The sequence below is a fragment of the Cupressus sempervirens genome, chromosome 3 (genome assembly GCF_028749045.1).
Source record: "Cupressus sempervirens isolate cs-2001-9-10 chromosome 3, ASM2874904v1, whole genome shotgun sequence".
NCBI lineage: Eukaryota > Viridiplantae > Streptophyta > Pinopsida > Cupressales > Cupressaceae > Cupressus > Cupressus sempervirens.
Genome location: NC_143120.1, coordinates 1,066,316,768 through 1,066,330,518, shown reverse-complemented (window position 1 = coordinate 1,066,330,518; position 13,751 = coordinate 1,066,316,768). Strand labels below are relative to the sequence as shown.

Here is a 13,751-nt window from a genome sequence, read left to right as displayed (position 1 = left end):
TAAGTTGTCATATGTAGTCATTACATTTGAGTCTGTTAAAAATGTAAACTAGATACTTAACTAATTACCAAGGTTCCAAGTTGTGATCCATCATGCACCTCGTCAAAATAACACTAATTTGTATATATATCTAATAAATCGGCTTATTCTTATTTTGGAAAACAATCAAATATAAATAACCCACAAGACTTCAATTGTAAGTCTCACATCTACTCTCTGCTCTATAACTGATTGATTTGTTGCAGGTTTTTTTTGTGAATTGCAGGTTTCATTTCAATTGTAAACAATGAAGGCGGCTTTTGGGTCACCTCAAACACCAGGCATCAGGAATCTCCCGAGAAAGGTTCCTGAGATCACCCGTCCTCTGCGAAAGCAATTGCCAACTCCCATAAATAATGTGTGTATTGCATTTCCCTTTTATTTCCTATAGAAATACATCACATTTTAGTGTTTCTTTTTATTGGTTTTGAGATCATCATTTATTTGTCATTGCAGGGGGGCAGATTTATTGCTAACAGAAGTTCCATGGATTTTGATTGGGCTAGGTATCTGATAAACAAAGGAAATACAATCTCCATGGAAGAATATGACGGGGAGCAAACAACAAGTCTGTCAATGGATTCTTCTAAGATGTCAAGAATTTTGAGCTTCAGTAGAAAGCCATCTGCACAGGAAGTGCCATCCATCTATTCTGAAGCTCTCTTTATTGATACCAGAAATAGCAGAACACAGAGGCGCCACATAACTCAAGTAAGGGTTTTTCCTCCTTTTTTCTGTAAGTTATGATTGGCTTCAGGGCTCCGTGGGAATTCCAACAATGGTAGTAAACTTGACATTGGCATTGATTTTGTTGTCTTGTGTTAATTCTAATTGAATCAAGTTTAGGATCATTTCAAAATGTGATAAATTCTAGTTCCAATTGGCTCTACGATTCTACAAGTCAGTCAAGAAATATAGGTTAGACTTTGATTTTTATGTATCTGTCAATCCAGAGTATCTCAATTTCAGATTGACAGTGTCGATTATGAACAATCGAGTAGGATTGATCTTTTTAATGTGTTGGAAGATCACATAGCTCATCAAACAGAATGAGGCTTAGGTGTTAAGGTCTACGAGTGAAACTATAACCATGTTTGACTTGGGTATAGTAGCAAGGAGATAGGAGTAGGGGAAGACTATGCAAATGATGAAGATTGACATATTAGTTTAGAGTTTGCAAGAATCTAGTTCCACCATATTCAGCTTTCAGATTAAGGTTTGTGGGTTTTCATCTTAATTGCAGTTATTGACATTGTTATGCGGTTGTTTGCAGGATGCAGAGAGGACTTTGGATGCCCCAAATATTGTTGATGATAGTAATTTGAATGCGTTGGATTGGAGTGACAGCAATATTGTATCGATAGCACTTGGCAATGCGGTTTACTTGTGGGATGCAAACATCAGAACTTGTTCTGAGCTATTGACGGTAGATGATGATGATGGTCCAATCAGCAGTGTTAATTGGGCACCTGGTGGAAAACATATTGCCATCGGATTAACTACCTCTACTGTACAGATTTGGGACTCTGCATCTAATAGACAGGTAAAGAAATGGAGTCTTTTGATATCTGACTTTTGTCCATTAATCTTCAAGTGCAGCCTTTATAAACATGGTGGTGTCATCGCATTGAACATTGCAGTTGAGATCCATGAAAGGTCATAACGGGCGTGTAGGATCACTTTCCTGGAATGACAGTATTCTTGCAACTGGTGGTGAGGACAGTTCAATAATAATTCATGATGAATCCGTAATTCCAATGTTAGGAGATACAGAGGGCATGAGGGGGAAGTTTGTGGATTGAAATGGTCCTTATCTGGCCAGTATCTCGCGAGTGGAGGCGGTGACAACTTGATCCATATTTGGGACAAGACCATGTCGTCCTTTAATGTTAGAAATCAGTATCTTCACAGGATGGATGAACATTCTGATGCAGTCAAAGCCTTGGCGTGGTGCCCTTTCCAGCACAATGTTTTGGCATCTGGTGGAGGTCTTGCAGACCAATCTATAAAGATGTGGAATAGTGTTACTGGGGAATGCGTGAATACCATTGACACAGACTCTTCGGTGAATGCATTGTTGTGGAATAAGCATGAGCGTGAGCTGTTGAGTGCACATGGGTACAGCGAGAACCAGTTGACATTATGGAAATACCCATCAATGGCAAAGATTTCAGAGCTTACTGGCCATACTTCTAGGGTGTTGCATCTGGCACAGGTATGCATGCTACTGATATATGCCTGTGAATACATTTGCATGACTTCCTTTTATGTATCAGTTAATCATTTATGTTAACCCTCAGTGTATTTTGTATCATAGAGCCCAGATGGGTATACTGTTGCATCAGCTGGAGCAGATGAGACACTAAGGTTTTGGCAAGTCTTTGGAACTCCTGATACCTCAAAGAGGACCAAAACTGAAGAGCCAGAAAGTATCCCAAGCACTTTTTATATGCATATCCGCTAGTGGTCGATTCATCTCATGGAACAAGCAAATTGATAGCTTAGGTGACACTGAATTCTTTCTTCCATGTGATTCTGTTGTATTCATTGAATAAGGATTCATGTCTATTGGTGTGCTTCATGCTTATTTGTACCTATTAGTGCAAGTTTTTAAGATGCATCAGTGACCACATTTTATCCTAACACTACCCGTGCTTTGTATGATCAAATTCCAATCGTATGTAGACTTCCCACAAGTAATCACAAGTCTTTGAAACTACTGAACGCTTTAAGGGAATCAGAGTAGTCAGACAGCAGGATGCCTACAAAGAGTACCTTGCAGCCTCCAGGTGATGTTAGCTTCTTCTTTTTTTTGTGATTTATGTTGTTTCATAACATTCTGCGCCCTTTCCTGTTAGCTGTTTTCATTACTTCAATCCAATTAAGAGACAATGAAGATGTACTCTGTAATTTGTGCTCATGGGCCAAGGATATTATTTGCATTTCTCTCTTTTTTTTGTGAATTGCATAGTGCTATCTGAATTTCTTTCTTAAAATCAGCTATTATGATTGCCATTGTATACAGGTGTCAAGGCGTACATTCCAAGCACGCCTCTTGAACAGCCAAATGGTGAGCTCTGCAACCATATCCATTAATGATATTAATATTTAGGTTATGGATTCATCCTCAACAATCAAATGCCTGTTCAGGAATGAGTATGTGAATGGAAAATGCATTTAGCAGCATCTGCAAAGGAAGAAAATGACTTATAAGAACAGCTTCGCATCTACCATGAATTCACAGAGCACAAAAGTGAATTGAATCTCGAGGAAGGGAAGCAACTATTTCCGTTAAGTTCACCAGCACTCGCATTCTCCTCACCGAATAACTACTTTGGTGATCAATTATTATCTTTTATTCTGATTTTATCTCACGTATTGTAATATTTCACTACTTCGTCTAATCTGTTTTCCTTTCAATTTTTGCAGCTTATAAACACCTGTGGAAGCAAAGCATGGAAGCACCTATGTGTTTTTGGTGTTTATAAACACCCCCTATGTTGAGGAAGTTCAAACAAATCTTCAAGCTTTTCTTATCTTAATTTAGCTTTGTGATCTTAATTTGGTTATATACTCCCTTTTGTATAACTCTGTTCATAATCTCAAATATGCTTGGCTATGTATCATAGCTGAACATCGCGTCCGATTGGGGACTTGCACTTAACACAAATCCCGCAGGATATGCTTAGATTGCCTTAGCGAAATATTCTGCTGTTTGCGAATTATATTGAAGGACGATCGGTTTCCCATTCTAAACAAATTGTCTGTTGTTGTTTAATCCTTTTTGACTCTCCCAAAAGAAGGGCGTTTCAATTGAAAATATAGATGCCTCCTTTTCTTTTGTTAAATATAGGATTGCTCTTTAATCAGTACGATATTTACGTTTTTATTTATGATTAGAAATGTATAATAAATCTATTTGATACTATAGAATCAGTACATAGAGGAATGCACATGATATGTATGTTGGTAGTAGGTACCAACAAGAACAAAATGAACATCATACATACTATCTATACTGATAGGTCCTACCATAATATTATTAATGGTTCGTGTGCTTTCCTTTATACTGGGATTTTTATCTGTCACTCAACTTCTTTTCATTAACCTCTTCTTTTAATTCAGTTGTTAAAGTGGTATTAAAACAAAACAACACCATCTTTAAAATAAAATCTTCATCACAAGCTTTTTAGTTCATGTTATGGCAAATAACTAAATTGGTTGTTGCAGCAAACAATGAAATTTTAGCATATTTCATTATCTACATTTAGATTTGCTCCTGCTTTTTTAACCTGCATGCTATTTAAGCAAAATATTAATAAAAATTTATAAAAAATATTTTTTTGCAATTTCAGGTTGAATTGTGAAGGTTAACAGACACTTGTGTTTTTCCCTCCATTTATTTTGTCTCTTCAGCTGATCATTTGTGATCTATAAATGCTGATCGCATGTATTGTAAACTCAATTGGTTTTTCATTAATATAATTCCTCTGTGCTCAGTGTGGGCGTAGCCACGATTTGTGGTGAACCACGATAAACTTTGTGTTTATGCATTTTTGTTGTTCTGTATTTTCTTTCGCATTCTTGGTTAATTTACAATTGGTATCAGAGCCGTAATCGATTTCAGTGACCAAATTCTGAAGTCATGGAGGAAACAAAAGTGCAAAAATTCTCAGGGAAGAATTTCAGTTTGTGGAAGGTACAGATGCAATCAATTTTGGTCAAGCACGATCTTGCAATAGCAATTGAAGGTAAAGCAAAGAAGCCTACCGCTATGTCAGATGAAGACTAGACTAAAACTGATGAGAAGGCAATGGTAGAGATTTTTCTTTCACTATCTCTGAATGTATTGTTCAATGTGAACAATGAAACATCAACAAAGGACGTATGGGACAAACTTCATAGCATGTATCAAACGGCATCTGCTGCAAACAAAATTTTCATCATGAAGAAGCTTTACAAATTGAAGATGAAGGAAGGAACAACGATGTTGAATCACATAAATGAGTTAAATACTATTTTATGTCAAGCACACTCCATTGGTATGCCTCAAGATGACGAAAATAAGGCGGTCATCTTATTATGTTCCTTATTGGATAGCTGGGATGGTGTGGTAATAGCAATTAACACTTGCGTAACCAGCAAAAACAAGTTGGTTTATGATGAGGTGGCTTCTACATTGCTTAGTGAAGATATGAGGAGAACTAATAAAGAGTCTTCATTCGGCGATGCACTAACAATGGTTAGTACGGAAAATAGAGGAAGAACTTAGCATAGAGGCAGAAATAATAACAACAATCGAAGATCACAATTAGCTAGAAGGTCGCAGTCCCGAGGTAGACAAAACGGTTGTTGGTTTTGTGGAAAGGCTGGTCATGTCAAAAAGGATTGCAGAAAATATAAAAGAACTCAAGAAAAAGTTTTGGACAACGGAGCAAACATCATTCATGATCCCGATGATGGTGTTTTGGTTCTTGCGTCAAGTGAAACAACTTCGAATTCATGGGTAATTGACTTTGAGGCTTCATTTCATGCATCTTCTTGCAACGAAGCCTTCACAAACTACAAGGAAGGTAAATTTGGGAATGTTTATTTAGGTGATAACAAGGCTTGTGAAATCGTAGGAAAAGGGGATATTTTGTTATCAATTAAAGGAGGCGCTCAATTATTGCTTCAAGATGTGAGGTATGTTCCCAAATTAAAAAGAAATTTGATTTTAGTCAGTCAGTTATATGCTCAAGGTTTCCTTACACTCCTCACAGACACATGGAAAATTACCAAGGGTTCCATGATTATTGCCAAAGGGGATAAAGTTGGCAATCTATATGTTGTAGAAACTAATGATGAGGTGGGAGCTGCAATGACTGTTGTAGACAGCGATGCCACACTTTGGCATCAAAGATTAGGCCACATGAGCAAGAAGGGCCTACAGGTTATGCTTAATAGAGAGCAACTTTCAGGTCTCCAATCAGCAGATTTAGAATGCTGCGAACATTATCTTCATGGGAAACAAAAAAGTGTTAGTTTTTTGAAGCATGGTCATCACAAGAAGACGACACCATTGGAGTTGGTGCACTCAGATGTCTTCGGTCCAACAGAGGTAACCTCCCATGGAGGCGCAAATTTCTTTGTTTCCTTTCTTGATGATTGTACTAGAAAGGTTTGGGTTTATATGATGTTTAGAAAGTCTGAAGTTTTCTCCAAATTCAAAATTTTTAAAGCTCTTGTTGAAAATCAGAGCGGGCACAAAATTAAATGTTTACAATCAGATAATGGAGGTGAATTTTGTTCCTTGGAGTTTGATAACTTTTGTGCAGATCATGGTATTCGACGGGTGAAAGTTGTGCCATACACCCCTCAAGAAAATGGGGCAGTGGAAAGACTAAATCGAACTATACTTGAGAAAGTTTGATGTATGCAATCTAATGCCGGTTTAGGCAAAGAATTCTGGGCGGAGGCATGCAATACAACAGTATACTTGATTAATCGAAGCCCTTCATCATGTTTGGACTTTGGAATTCCAGAGGAGGAATGGCTGGGTAGAAGGATTTCCTACTCGCATCTGCGAGTGTATGGGTGCCAAGCATTTGTTCATGTTCCTAAAGAGAAAAGGAGCAAGCTGGATTCAAAATCACAGGAATGTATCTTCCTGGGTTATGGTGAAGATCAGTATGGTTTTCGATTATGGGATCCTATTGCAAAGAAGATTGTACGGAGTCGCGATGTGTTATTTAATGAGACAAAGTTTTCAGCTCTTCAATTAGCGCCACAGGAAAGAGTTGTTGAATATTTTATTCCTATGCCTTTATTTAATGAGAATACTTCTTCATTGAACTCACAGTCACAGTCTCAGCCTATCATTTCCACTCCTACCTTTGTTTTAGCTCCTTTTCCTAGTATCAGCAGTGATTTAGAGCCTTCTTCTTTTAATATTCTGCCATCACTACAACAATCAGAGCATACTTCTGAGTATGAGCAATTCCATCCATAGGGATATGGGCAAAGAATTGACAGCAGTTCAAATTAGTCAATTCACAGGAGATGTGGAGTATTGGACAGTAACCAAAATGGTGAAAGTATAAGAACTTTATGTGGCAATGCTCCTACTGAGGGAGAGCATCCATATGTTACGCAGGGAGATCCCCTAGTCTGCTCCACACAACAAGAATATATTTCAGCTAACGGCGGGTATAAAGAGGGTGCCATTCAAAGGGTTGATGGTCCTGGTTTTGGTTATGACGACCACCAAGGACATGGTAACATACACTCCTGGCCCCCTCCATCCAATCTTCAATCAGTGCTTTCTCCTCCAACAGTTTCAACTCATGATATTGACCCAGGCCACGGTAGTGAGCAGAATGTCTGCGGATTTGGGGGTCTTTCACCCACGCAGCAGTGGAAACAAATTCCTGCAGGTGAAGAACAAGGAGCCAACAGGGAATGTAACATTGGCTTCAATGGTCAATGGGCTCCTCCATATATTTTAGGTTCCAGTTCATATAATACTCTTCTCCAATCTGTGATAGGGCACCAAACAACCGCAGAGCATGAGGGAAGGGGAATCTCTTCTCATGGTGGCCAATTACGGCAGCTTGGAATAGATTTGGCCACCACAAAAAGACAGAACATGTCTTGTGAATAGAACACAACTGGTACTTCCTTTGGCCCGAGTGGTAGTTGGAATTCACATACCATTGAAATATCCGCACCTTCTCAAAGACAAACTTGTGGATCTACTGCACTCACACCTAGGATTGGCGGTGAAAATGATTTCTATTTTGATCATTGTCATCAAGCAGAACACAGGCAAGACAATGATAAATCAGTTGGAAATCATGATTTTGGAGCTGAAGAATCAAACCTAACTCCATCTTACACTGGTAATTCGATGGATAAGTCTGGTCATTGAATTCAATAGAGGACGGGAACATCTTCAAAGGGCAATGATTACGAATTACTAAGAAGTAATTCTCAGAAGCAACAAAATCCAGACTTAAGGCAATCTACAAGGCAGAGGAGGATGCCTGCAAAATATTCAGATTATGAGCTTCTTTATTCCGAGGAGGCAAAGCTTGAGACTTTAATCTCTGATCAAGTAGAGCCGGCTGATTTCAAAGATGCCTGCAAAAGTACTGATAAAAATTAGTAGATGATTGCAATGGAAGAAGAGATGAACTCTCTTAAAACAAATAAAACATGGGACTTAGTTCCACTTTCTCCCAACTGGAAAGCTCTAAAAAATCATTGGGTATGTAAGGTGAAAGAAGAAGATGGCAGAAGAAAGAGGTACCATGCTCGACTCATTGTCAAAGGATATGCTTAGAAAAAGGGCTTAGATTTTGAAGAGATTTTCTCACCTGTTGTTTGAATGACTACAATCCGGGCAGTTTTGGGATTGGTATCCATTTGGGATCTTGAGCTCGAATAGCTTGATGTCAAGATGGCTTTTATACATGGTGACATCAATGAGGAATTGTACATGGAATAGCCTAAAGGCTTTGTTCAAAAGGGGAAAGAACATCTCTATTGTCAGCTAAAGCGGAGTTTGTATGGGCTCAAACAAGCTCCAAGATAATGGTACATTAAGTTTGATCGGTTCATGGCTGAGCATAACTTCACTCGATGCGAATCAGATCCTTGTGTCTACTATAAAAGACTTCCTAGTGGTGAGTTTTTTATACTGTTACTTTATGTTGATGACATGCTAGTTGCTGGTACTTCTCCTCAAATAATCAGCAAGCTAAAGAAAGAGTTAGCTTCTCGGTTTGCCATGAAAGATTTAGGGGCAGCCAAAAAGATTCTTGGGATGACTATTACAAGAGATAGACAGAAAAAGATGTTGACTTTGTCACAAAAATCATATATTGACAAAGTTGTAGAATGGTTTGGCATGGCTAAAGCTAAACACGTTCCTATTCCTCTTGCTCCTCATTTCTGCCTCAGTTCTGAATTGTGTCCCAAAACACAAGATGAGAAGGATTTTATGAATAATGTTCCTTATAAATCAGCAGTTGGTAGCTTAATGTACACTATGGTTTCTACACATCCCGACATTGCTCATGCGGTGGGAGTAGTTAGTAGATACATGAGCAATTCTGAGAAACCTCATTGGGAAGTAGTGAAATGGATATTGTGGTATCTCAAGGGTACTTCTGATTATGCATTGTATTTTGGTAGAAATCATACTCAACTGCAAGGATTCAGTGACTCAGATCTTGCCGGAGATCGAGAAAAGTGCAGGTCTACTACTGGTTATGCTTTCACATTTTTCAAGGCTGCCATTAGTTGGACCTCAAGATTGAAACATTGTGTTGCACTTTCTTCTGCTGAAGTCAAATACTTGGCTCTTTCCGAAGGGGCTAGAGAGATGATTTGGTTGCAACGCTTATTCAGTGATTTCCATTGGCAGCAAGATGATTATGTTTTATTTTCAGATAGTGAGAGTGCAATTTTTATGGTTCACAATCATTCCTCTTAGTGACGCTCCAAATTGACAAGCATGCTCACTATGTTTGTTATGTGGTAGCAGAAGGAAAACTAAAGGTTGCCAAAATTGATACTAAGATCAATTCAGCAGACATATTGACGAAGGTTGTTTCCAAGGAGAAGTTTGAATGTGCCAGGACTTCTCTTGGCCTTGTTAAAAAGAAGTAAGTCAGCATGTAGAGCAGGGGAATGGATGATCAGCTAGTGTATCTGTTGTCTTCAGGTGGGAGATTTGTTGAATTGTGAAGGCCAACAGACACTTGTGTTTTTCCCTCCATTTATTTTGTCTCTTCAGCTGATCATTTGTGATCTATAAATGCTGATCGCATGTATTGTAAACTCAATTGGTTTTTCATTAATATAATTCCTTTGCTCTTAGTGTGGACGTAGCCACGATTTGTGGTGAACCACGATAAAATCTGTGTTTATGCATTTTTGTTGTTCTGTATTTTCTTTTGCATTCTTGGTTAATTTACATTTCATAGGGTTTGCATTCAGTGATGTCAGATAGTCGAAAGGGGAGACACATTTTAATACAAGAGAATATCAATAATTTTGAATTCACAAACAAAGGATGTGTGAACTTCCAGATCTACACATCATTTCCATGCAATTCTTTTGCTTGCATAAATAATGTGTTCCATATTTCTTTCTAAAGAAATTAATGGTCTAGATCACTATGAATATTGGAACATGTACAATTCTAAAAAATTATGTTCATTATTTTTTAAAAAAAAATTTGGTGTATACCTTCTTAGAATGTAATGACACAAAGAAGCCACAACAACTAGAACATAACTCATACATTGTAAAAATGTATGTTGGTTGCTATCTAATATAGATGTGATTATATTTATAAGGTTATCGGTGATTGAGCCACAAATATATTTGATACTGCAATGATATATTTATATATACAAGCAATATGGAGAAATAGGAGTCACAGTCACATGGTGATTACTTCTCCATCAAACATGAAAGCATAAATTATGTAAAGTACTAAGTGCAACAAATACATCTCCATTAAATAGAAGCTATGACCCATAATATTCTTGCACCAATAAGACCTTCTCATATTAACATTACCCCAATAAGTCTAATATAAAACAACATAACAATTCATAACAATTCTCCACTCATTTCATAAAACCTCCTTTGAAATTTATAATGTTTCATAGGTTAAAAAATAAAAATGAGCATTTTTCAACCTGGTTTTTGGGTTTTGTTTGTATGACATTTTACAACTATCAAAACTTTATTCAAAGTCTAAAATTTACATTTCTAGCATTTATGTTAAATACATCTTGTGTTTTGTTTAGTCATTCATGAATTCATGTTGTTGAGAAATGCCAATCTAAGATGAAAGATAACTTTTCGCTAATACCTTCATATCATTAGATTGATTGTTTGCTACTATTATAGATGGCTTTTTAACGAAGTTTCACAAAATGTAAGACTATTTCATGTAAATGACTACAAAGAATTGTGTCCTACTTTAATTCAAAAAATGTGTCGGATTCATGTTCTTGATCAATCATTACAATATAATAAAGTTAAAAGAGATTTCAAAAATAGTAATTATAGTAAGATAATTGGGTAAAGAGAAGCTCAAAAAAGGTAGTTGCATTCTCCAATTATTATCACAATTATCAACCTTAAGCAAACTTAACCATACATGAGCAATATCATCAAAAATCATAACAAGATACTCATACACAATAATATCATATATGTTGACTAGGGAAACCCTTGATTAGATGGAAAATGCTAGTGGAGATGGTACATACACGATGATGTACTAATATAAGAGTTTCTTGTTAAAGAATGGACCTTATTACAAGTCTATAAATACATTCAGTACATATGAGTCCCTATTAGGAGACTCTGAATCCTTGTTAGGAGTTGTGCCAACTTCGTTAGGAGCTGTGTCAACCATATTAGGAGTTGTGGATGATAGCTAGACCTACTACCCAAACAACTTCAAGGCAAGGCCAATGAACCCACTATCCAAATGATATATGTATTATTCCTTGAAAAATAATAGAATTGAAATGTACTTCCTCTTCCTTTTTCCTATTAACCAAACTTCTTCTCCTTCAAATCTTGTAACTAGATCACAAAATTCACATCCAATAATCCCTTGGATCGCTTACATGCATTTACCAAACACTTTTCTTCTTCTTGCACTTCGAACTTCACACTATGATCTCAACACCATACATAATTTACAAACAAAGAAAACATATTTCCTTTAAACCATATCTTCAAAATAATTCCTTGAGTTGGTCATGATGGTTTCCCAATTAATTATAATAAGATAATTAATTGATTCACAATTACAATAACACAGTCAACTCATACTCTATACAAAACATTACATGTGTGATACTAGGGCTTACATACTCGCTAATATCACCAATAGACTATCCTTAGTCACCATTGAATGTGCATCTCTTTATTACATCTCGGATGAAAGATAACAGACAAATATTAGGAGCTACTTTCCAAGTACTTTGCTTTTGTGTTGGTTTCTCTAAATCAAATATAACTTTTGTAAATCTTTGACTTAGACTCTACGCATTTAATCTTAGAATCAAAACACCATAGAGAACATGTCCTTAGTTGCACATCACTAAACAATCAAAACATTGTATGTACAACTAAGGTCATTGTCTGTTACTTTGGCAATCTTCACAAGTTTACTACTATGTTGACTCAGTGACAAACATAGTCATGAATGCAACATGTCAATACTCTCCAATGCTTAGGATACTCCCCCAAAGTAGTATCATTAGTAGTCACACTAAAAATTTCTCCTTTTGGCATTGATGTTAACATGGATGAAAAACATCTTTGTTCTAAGAGTACCAAAAATTGCTCGGTTGTTGTTGTTGTTGTTCTTATCTTTTCATCAATCAAATTTGAAAACCTCTGAACACTGCTCTATTCATTGTCTTCTTAGGATCAACAATAGTTGTTCATACTAAACAACTCACCATACACCAAGGCTCTTCATACTGCATATCTCCCCCATAGAGATATTCCTCCTTTTCGTACATAAATCTTTCTAAATCTCCCTTATCTTCTCTTTATGAGAATACATACTTAGGAGATGTTTTCTTCTCCCCCATTACATAGGAGTTATTCTCCCCTATTACTTACGAGATGTTTTTCATGCATATTCTCCCCCATTGACATCAATGTCAAAGGCCTCAATATGTCAAATTATTGATCCAAGTCTTCAACTAGCTCAAGTGTCCAAAGACATTAGGTACAAGCAAGAAGTTAGGTCTCAATTCCATGGAAGTCCGTAGATTGGTATCCATTTTTTAAAAATATGCACCCGTATTAGGCTCAAGTGCTTGATCCAAAATTCAAAAAATGTCCACCCAACTTTTTTAAAATTAGGTGCTCATTTTTTATTTACAAAAAATGGTGCTTGTTTTTTTTTTTTTTTGGGGGGGGGGGAGGATTTTAAGTACATTATCAATGTTGATTTTACATTTTCAAAATGGGGACCCATTTTTTGAATTTTAAATAATGGGTGTTAGTTTCTCACAACATGGGTTGGGCTTTTTTTTTCTCTTGCCTTAAATTTTAGTTTGGGATAGACTTTGTGAGATCAGGGCTATGCCTTCACCTCTCAAGATTTGGCTAAGGCATTGATAATTTTTAGATGGTCTTCCTGATCAATTTTTTTACGAAATAAAAACTCATTAGAGTTCTCACTATCCTAATTTTAGAAATATAAATTTTATGGTGTTATGATTTTATTTATTATTTTTCCATTACCTTTTAATTAACGGTGTAAATGTAAAATAGAAAGTTTTATTTTTTATTAGTAAACGACTGAAGTAAAATAGCGAGGTTCACTAAAATTTTAATAACTTTTTTATTTTATGTTTTTCTTAAATTAATTTATATGTGATCAATCTACATACAATTCTTGTTAAGTTAAAAAGAAAAAAAGAAAAAAGAATTTTTGAAAAAAGTGAAATTTTGATCAAATTATGGCGTATATACATGAGAGGTTTTAAAATTTAGCTTTATAGCCAATGAATTTTTTTTAAAATTTTTTTTAAAAATTAAGCACAAATATTATCATCAATATTTGTAGTGTTATGTAACTTTCTTTAAAATAATTTACAAAAATTCATTTATTTGTGTCAAATTATAGTGTCTATACACAAATGTGGTATGGTCTTGAAAGAGGCATTTTGAAAAAG

The 13,751-nt window shown here is 36.1% G+C and overlaps 1 pseudogene; it reads left to right on the top strand.

The window, feature by feature from the left end:
• Positions 1-286: 286 nt before the first annotated feature.
• LOC149570419 (cell division cycle 20.1, cofactor of APC complex-like) lies at positions 287-2,503 on the top strand (annotated as a pseudogene).
• The last annotated feature ends 11,248 nt before the right edge of the window (positions 2,504-13,751 follow it).